An 8,742-nucleotide genomic window follows, 5' to 3' on the forward strand; every position below is an offset into this window, starting at 1 on the left:
TGACAAGCACATGGAGTTTACTCTTGTCAATGTTTTGTCATAAATCATATCAGTGCATATAATCTTTAGACCTGAGATAGCACAGTTATCTTGTATGTAGGTAGTTTGAGTTTGATACTGCTTTCATACTTGTACTGTGTATGGGTATATGGGCATGTGTTGGCTCCTACTAGTTATATATGGAGGTAGGTGTTGATCAAGATGGAATCTATTCCTTTAAGTAAATAGAGATAAAATCCTATGTTCATTTAATTGTTCTTGATGTTTCAAGTTCCTGGCCAAGACAGATAGATTTATTCAGAAAAGAGTTTCTGATGAGAAAATCTTTTTAATCAAGAACTGGAATTAAAAGAGAACATAATATTCATAGCAAATGGAGTTTGACATAAACCATGACTCCAGCTTGAGTTGGGATTTTATAACAGAGAGATTCTAGTGCATGGTAACATATGATTATAGGTTCATTTAAGGTAAACCTTATTACTAATTGGGTGGCCATGGCATGCTATGCTAGGTGTTAACCATGGTCTATGAGGTTCATAAAATGATTTAGAGAAATCATTTATGGTAAGAAAGAGTTCTGATGATATTAAGAGTTGATATCATGTCTCATTGCCAATTAGTGATGAGCCTAGTAAGTCACACACATACTCAAGTTATCACCTAATTAAATATGATTTAATTAATTAATTAAAGAGTTTAATTGATTAATTAAATAGGTTTGGTTTACAATTAGTTTGCAAAGTCCCTAGCATGACTTGAAACCAAATCTAGATTACTGGATGTATAATATAAGTTAAATTTATATTTAAAGTGTTTAAATATGAATTTAATTAATGAGAAATTAATTAATAGAGATTAATTAATTAATTTATATTTGATATAAATTAATTAGAAGAAGAAAAATAATTATTTTGGGTTGAGAACTCAAAATTAAGACACAGGGGCATTTTGGTCATTTTGTAGTGTGACACGTGGCACCATGAGATGGTGACACATGGCATAACACATAAGCTTGCCAAATGTTTTTTAATCATGTAAGATGATTAAAATCAAGATTACATATAGGTTTGACACTTGGCACAATGTGATTGGATCACTTAAACCTATAGCTAATCAAAGGGTGACATGTGGCAAGGGTTTAATGTGTTAACCTAGCTATTTAAGTGTTGTTATGGGAAAATAAAACACAACTAGCAGCCACACTCCTTTGTCACGCCACTTTAAGGGTTTTCTTCTCTTCTTCTTCATCTCTCATCAATTCAAAGAGATTAGCCATCAATCTCTTGAATTAAGAACACTAGAAATTGTTTCTAGTGTCCTGTTTACATCTTTAATCTCTTAAAAGGCAGAACTTGATTTTCTAATTAATAGAAAAAGCTTTAGAAGCTATTCAAGGGCTGCCATAGGTGTTCTTGGTGTGGACAAGCTAGAGGGACAACATCTGGTGTCCTGAAGATGAATTTCAAAGGCGCAGACACGCTGCAGTGCATCAAGAGGTTAGTGTAATCGTTCTTGATTTAATCTAGGGTTCTAAAATTAATCTGATTAATTTTAAAATCTTAAATGGCAAATACAGATCCAAAAACATATTAAAAGAGTTTTAATATGTTGTTTATCATTGAAATCAAATAGATAAAAATAAATCTTGCATGACGCATGTGACCCTAGGTGAAAATTTTTGAATTCAATGGTATAAACTTGTGTTTTTCACGCTTCCATACCTTCAATTGGTATCAGAGCCACTATATTTGCCATTTAGATTGTTGATTATATGATTTAATTGTGTGTTTGATCATGAGATCAAAAGTTCATTGCTGGTTGCAAAGCAAGGTGGCGGCATACTTGAAAAAACACCATCAATGGTGCGCATGGTTTGGCATCCATGGGTGGTTTAAGGTTTGGCTTTTAATTCTGCAATTGTTGTATGATCTAAGGCCTATTCTTTGACTAATTAAAGTGTTTAATTAGTAGTTTTTATCACCAATTAAATTATGATTCAAATCAGAATTTTTAAAATTGTTTGAATGTGATTCAAATCTGAATTTTAAAAGTTATTTGAATGTGATTCAAATCTGAATTTTTAAAGTTGTTTAAATCATATTTAAATCTGATTTTTTAAAATTGATTGAATAAAATTCAGATCTAATTTTTTTTAAAAATGTTTGAATGTGATTCAAATCTGATTTTTTAAAAAATATTTGAATGTGATTCAAATCTGAATTTTTGAAGTTGTTTGAATGTGATTCAAATCTGAATTTTTAAATTTGTTTGAATGAGATTCAAATCTGAATTTTTAAATTTATTTGAATCATATTCAAATCTGGATTTTTAAGTTGAATATGAGATATTCAATTTAATTTAAGTATGTATGTTTTATTTAATTGTTAAATAGTGATATGCATGATGGATGATCATGGACTATAAAAGACTAATGTGATTGGATTTATTTCTTTTATGTTTCTTTGGGATTGTAAATTAATTAATTTATTTTAATTTATTTTGGGCATATATTATTAAGTTTGTAATAATTTTTGGATTGTAATTTCATTTATTTAAGTTCTTGTAAATTCGCCTTGGTATGCCAAGGATTACTGTGTAATATTGGATTGCAAGAAGTTCAAGGAGGTCAAGAGCATTGGTGGGACCAGTGGGAGGAATTCAAGATCAAGTGTTGATTATGTACTCCTTCAGCAACTCTTGTAAGATGAATGAATGAAATGCACCTAGGAATGCCCTGATTCAATTCTTGGTGGCTCAGAATTGAATCCCTTAGAAAGTCCATGATCATACCATATTTACTGCTTATTCATGAATGCATGAGATGTATGGGAATGTATGCAATTATATGATATATGCATGCTAAATGGATAATGTGCAAAGTGAGACCTTAATAGTAATTAGAATGACCATAAAATCTTCCAAACAAATGATTAAGTTGGAAATGCTATAATTAAAAGTAATTATAACATAGGCCCTCCATTGGGGCAATTATTTAAAGAAATTTTAAATAGTTGCATGAGATGCAATTAATTTAAGAGATTTTCTTAAGAATAATTGTTAAGCATGAGATGTTGTAAATATGTAAATGGTTTGGTTGCCAATATTGGATGTACCTGAGGACATTAAAATTATTTGCATAATTACTGGCTCAATGGGATCAACTTAACTAATGCAAGATAAGTCAATAATGGATGTACCTGAGATTTTGAGCATTAGGGGCTCGGTAAAGGATTGAACCTCACATGAGATGTGATGGGCAAGGAGTTGCTCACTTATAGTTTATTGTAATTTCAATAATGGATGTACCTGAGGATGATCAATAGAATTATAAGAATTCAATCACCCACTAGAAATCCATCCAACTAGGATTTCCGTTTTCTACTTTGGAAGTGTAGGATTCGCTAAGTTAGTGGGAGGACCAATTTGATTAAAAGACCATAATCATTTTGGTTAATTACATGATACATTTACTAATTAATCTGGTTATTTTCTGCAGTTAATTTTCTGATAAAAATGAGCACAAAACAACCACCACCATCCAATATCCTTGCAAGCATACTTGATCGCAATAGGTTGACAGGACCTAATATGTCTGATTGGCTAAGAAATTTGAAACTTGTCCTGAACCTTGAACATATAGGATATGTTCTAGATTCAAATGTTCCTGGTCCCTTACCTCCAGAGGCCACACAAGAGGAACATGAAACTTTGGACAAGTGGAAGGAGCATGATATGAGAGCTAAGTGTTACATGCTTGCTTCCATGAGTAATGAGTTACAGAAGCAACATGAGAACATGCAGAGTGCGAGTGAGATCTCCTTCACCTACAAGAGTTGTATAGTGAGCACAGCAGGAATGCTAGGCATGAGATATCTAGACAAATTATTCCAGATAAGGATGTCCGAGGGATGTAATGTTGGGGATCATGTCCACAAGATGATTCGACTGATTGAGCAGTTGGAACATCTTAACTTCAACATGGATTTCCAACTACAGACGGATTTGATCCTTCAGTCCCTTCCTGAGTCTTTTGGGAATTTTGTGACAAATTTCCATATGACTAAACAGGAATGCACCTTAGCTGGTCTACTCAACATGCTATTTATTGCCCAAAAGAATATGCCAGGCAATAAAGGAAAAGAGGTAGCTTTGATTGCATCTTCTTCTACTAGAAAGTCCAACAAGAAGAAGGTCAATAAGAAAAAGAAATCTCAGATTCCTGGTCCTTCTAAGAAAATAGCTAAACAGAAAAACAAAGACCAAAGCTGATAAAGGCAAAGGAAAGTGTTTCCATTGCCAACAGGAAAGTGTTTCCATTGCCAGTAAGAAAGTGTTTCCATTGCCAATAGGAAAGTGTTTCCACTGCCAACAGGAAAGTGTTTCCATTGCCAGTAAGAAAGTGTTTCCACTGGCCAGAGTATAGCAATCTAAATGAATGCAATGCCATGGTGAAAACCAACTCAAGTTCAAAATATATTTGGCACTTAAGGTTATGTCATGTTGCAGAAGATAGGATTACAAAATTGGAGAAAATGGGGATTTTATCCTCATTGGGCTCTGAGCCTACTCCAACTTGTGAATCTTGCCTTCAGGGTAAAATGACTAGATCACCCTTTGTTGGACAAGGGCTAAGAGCTGAAAATATTTTGGAGCTAATACATAGTGATGTATGTGCTCCATTTAAAGAAATGGCTAGAGGGGTTTTCATCATTTTATTACCTTTACTGATGAAAAATCAAGGTTTGGGTATTTGTATTTGATGAAATACAAACATGAATCTTTTGAAAAGTTCAAAGAATTTAAATCTGAAGTAGAAAATCAAACAGAAAGAATATTAAAGCTCTTCAATCGATCGTGGAGATGAATATTTGAGTCTCGAATTTGATGAATACTTGAGAGAGCATGGCATTGTTTCTCACCGACTCCTCCAGAATGCCACAAATGAATGGTGTATCTCGAAGGAGAAATCGTACTTATTGGATATGGTACGTAGTATGATGAGCTATACCGATATGCCAATCTTCTTTGGGGATTTGCATTAGAATTAGCTTTATATATTCGAATAGGATTCCATCAAAATCGCTTTCTTCCACACCTTATGAGATATGGCATGGAAGAAAACCAAGTCTTAAGCATGTTAAGATTTGGGGTTGTCCACTTATATCAAAAAGTGAACAACGATAAATTGGAGACCAGATCGTAAAAGGTCGATTTGTTGGATATCCAAAAGATAGTTTTGGATATTATTTTTATTTGCCTACTTCACAAAAGGTTGTGATAAGTAGAGATGCCACATTTCTTGAACAACAGTTTGTTCAAGAAGGAGGCAAAGGAAGGCAAATAGAGTTAGAATTGGAGAATTCTGACCAACCAATGCATCGATGGATATAGATCCATCTAGTCAACCAATACCCGTTGATGAAACATCTACACTGTTCCTTGTAGAACAACCGGGTATCTCACCCACTGATGAGATATGGTTTTCTTCATGAAGAAGAACAAGAGTTGTCTACTCATGAAGAAGTAGATCATGGAGATGATCCACTTACCTATGAAGAAGCTATATCAGATATAGACTCTTCAAAATGGATTGATGCTATGAAATCTGAGATTGATTCCATGTATAAGAATCAAGTTTGGGATCTTGTTAACCCACCTGAAGGTATTATACCTATAGGGAACAAATGGGTTTTCAAGAAGAAAATTGGTTCTGATGGAAAGGTAAAGACCTATAAGGCAAGGCTACTAGCGAAAGGGTTTCGCCAAAGGCAAGGAATCGACTAAGAGGAGACTTTCTCGCCTGTTGCCATGCTTAAATCAATTAGGATTTTATTAGCAATAGCTGCATACTATGATTATGAGATTTGGCAGATGGATGTCAAAACAGCTTTTCTCAATGGATACATTGAAGAAAACATTTTCATGGAACAACCTAGGGGATTTGAATCCCAAGATGGTTCTAAGGTATGCAAGCTAAAGCGATCCATTTATGGGTTGAAACAAGCTTCGAGGAGTTGGAACATCCATTTTGATGAAGCCATTAAATCCTTTGGTTTTATCAAAAATGAGGATGAGCCATGTGTATATAAGAAGGTTAGTGACAAGTATATCACTTTCCTTGTCTTATATGTGGATGACATACTATTGATGGGTAATGACACAGGTATGTTGACGACTATAAAGGTATGGTTGTCAAATACATTCTCCATGAAAGACTTAGGGGAGGCAACCTATATTCTTGGAATTCGCATCTATAGAGATAAAGCAAAAAGAATAATTGGTTTATCCCAAAGTCTATACTTGGAAAAGGTGTTAAAGAGGTTTAACATGCTTGATTCCAAGAGAGGATTGTTACCAGTGAGACATGGTATCCATCTTTCTAAAGAGATGTCTCCAAAGACACCTGAAGAAAGAGATAAGATGGCCAGGATTCCATATGCTTCAGCTATTGGAAGTATAATGTATGCAATGTTGTGTACTAGGCCGGATATCGCATATGCTGTTAGTTTGACTAGCAGGTATCAATCCAATCCAGGTTTGGAACACTGGATAGCTGTCATGAATATCCTTAAGTACTTGAGAAGAACTAAGGATTTATTCTTGATTTATGGAGGTGGAGACTTGCAATTGGATGGTTACACTGATTCTGATTTCCAATCAGATATTGATGATAGAAAGTCTACCTCTAGATATGTGTTCATTTGTAATGGAGGTGTAGTCAGTTGGAAGAGTTCCAAACAGAGCACGCATCGCAGATTCCACTACAGAGGTGAGTATATTCTCGCATCGATGTCGCAAAGGAAGCTATTTGGATAAAGAAGTTCGTGACAGAACTTACAATAGTTCCTTCCATTGAGTCAGCAGTTCCACTACACTGTGACAATAATGGAGTAGTCATACAGACTAAGGAACTAAGGTCTCACCCAAAATCCAAACACATAAAAAGGCACTACCACATTATCAGACGTATAGTTGGGCAAAGGCGATATAGACATGCAAAAAAATAGCATCAGCTGAAAATCCAGCTGATCCATTCACTAAGCCTATGTCACAGACTCAGTTAGACCGACATCTTGAGAAGATAGGTCTAAGATATTGTAATGAATGGCTCTAGTGCTAGTGGGAGATTGTTAGTAGTATACCCTAGAGCATATCATTTAGTATGTATCTTGTACATATTTTTATTAATAAAAGGCATTTCCACTTTTCTATTTATATAATATATTTATGTGTAATAGAAAAGGTCCATTGATATTTTGTTAGAAATATTATTCTTAAGTTGTTAAGAATATGAGTGACAATATTTCTAGCACAAAGTATCATAAATAGGTTCACAATCAAGGATACTTCATAATAAGGACATGACTTATCTAGAAAGATTGTATTCATGTTTGTTCCCAAGTTATTTATATGAGATATAAATAAGATGGAATGGTGAGTCTCATGCCATATGACAAACATGATAGGCACTTATAAATGATAAGTAGGCCGAACCAGTGACACTTATGACAAGCACATGGAGTTTACTCTTGTCAATGTTTTGTCATAAATCATATCAGTGCATATAATCTTTAGACCTGAGATAGCACAGTTATCTTGTATGTAGGTAGTTTGAGTTTGATACTGCTTTCATACTTGTACTGGGTATGGGTATATGGGCATGTGTTGGCTCCTACTAGTTATATATGGAGGTAGGTGTTGATCAAGATGGAATCTGTTCCTCTAAGTAAATAGAGATAAAATCCTATGTTCATTTAATTGTTCTTGATGTTTCAAGTTCCTAGCCAGGACAGATAGATTTATTCAGAAAAGAGTTTCTGATGAGAAAATCTTTTTAATCAAGAACTGGAATTAAAAGAGAATATAATATTCATAGCAAATGGAGTTTGACATAAACCATGACTCCAGCTTGAGTTGGGATTTTGTAACAGAGAGATTCTAGTGCATGGTAACATATGATTATAGGTTCATTTAAGGTAAACCTTATTACTAATTGGGTGGCCATGGCATGCTATGCTAGGTGTTAACCATGGTCTATGAGGTTCATAAAATGATTTAGAGAAATCATTTATGGTAAGAAAGAGTTCTGATGATATTAAGAGTTGATATCATGTCTCATTGCCAATTAGTGATGAGCCTAGTAAGTTACACACATACACAAGTTATCACCTAATTAAATATGATTTAATTAATTAATTAAAGAGTTTAATTGATTAATTAAATAGGTTTGGTTTGCAATTAGTTTGCAAAGTCCCTAGCATGACTTGAAACCAAATCTAGATTACTGGATGTATAATATAAGTTAAATTTATATTTAAAGTGTTTAAATATGAATTAATTAATGAGAAATTAATTAATAGAGATTAATTAATTAATTTATATTTGATATAAATTAATTAGAAGAAGAAAAATAATTATTTTGGGTTGAGAACTCAAAATTAAGACACAGGGGCATTTTGGTCATTTTGTAGTGTGACACGTGGCACCATGAGATGGTGACACATGGCATAACACATAAGCTTGACAAATGTTTTTTAATCATGTAAGATGATTAAAATCAAGATTACATATAGGTTTGACACTTGGCACAATGTGATTGGGTCACTTAAACCTAGAGCTAATCAAAGGGTGACATGTGGCAAGGGTTTAATGTGTTAACCAAGCTATTTAAGTGTTTTTATGAGAAAATAAAACACAACCAGCAACCACTCTCCTTTGTCACGCCACTTTGAGGGTTTT

The sequence above is a fragment of the Hevea brasiliensis genome, chromosome 14 (assembly GCF_030052815.1).
Source record: "Hevea brasiliensis isolate MT/VB/25A 57/8 chromosome 14, ASM3005281v1, whole genome shotgun sequence".
Classification (NCBI taxonomy): Eukaryota; Viridiplantae; Streptophyta; class Magnoliopsida; order Malpighiales; family Euphorbiaceae; genus Hevea; species Hevea brasiliensis.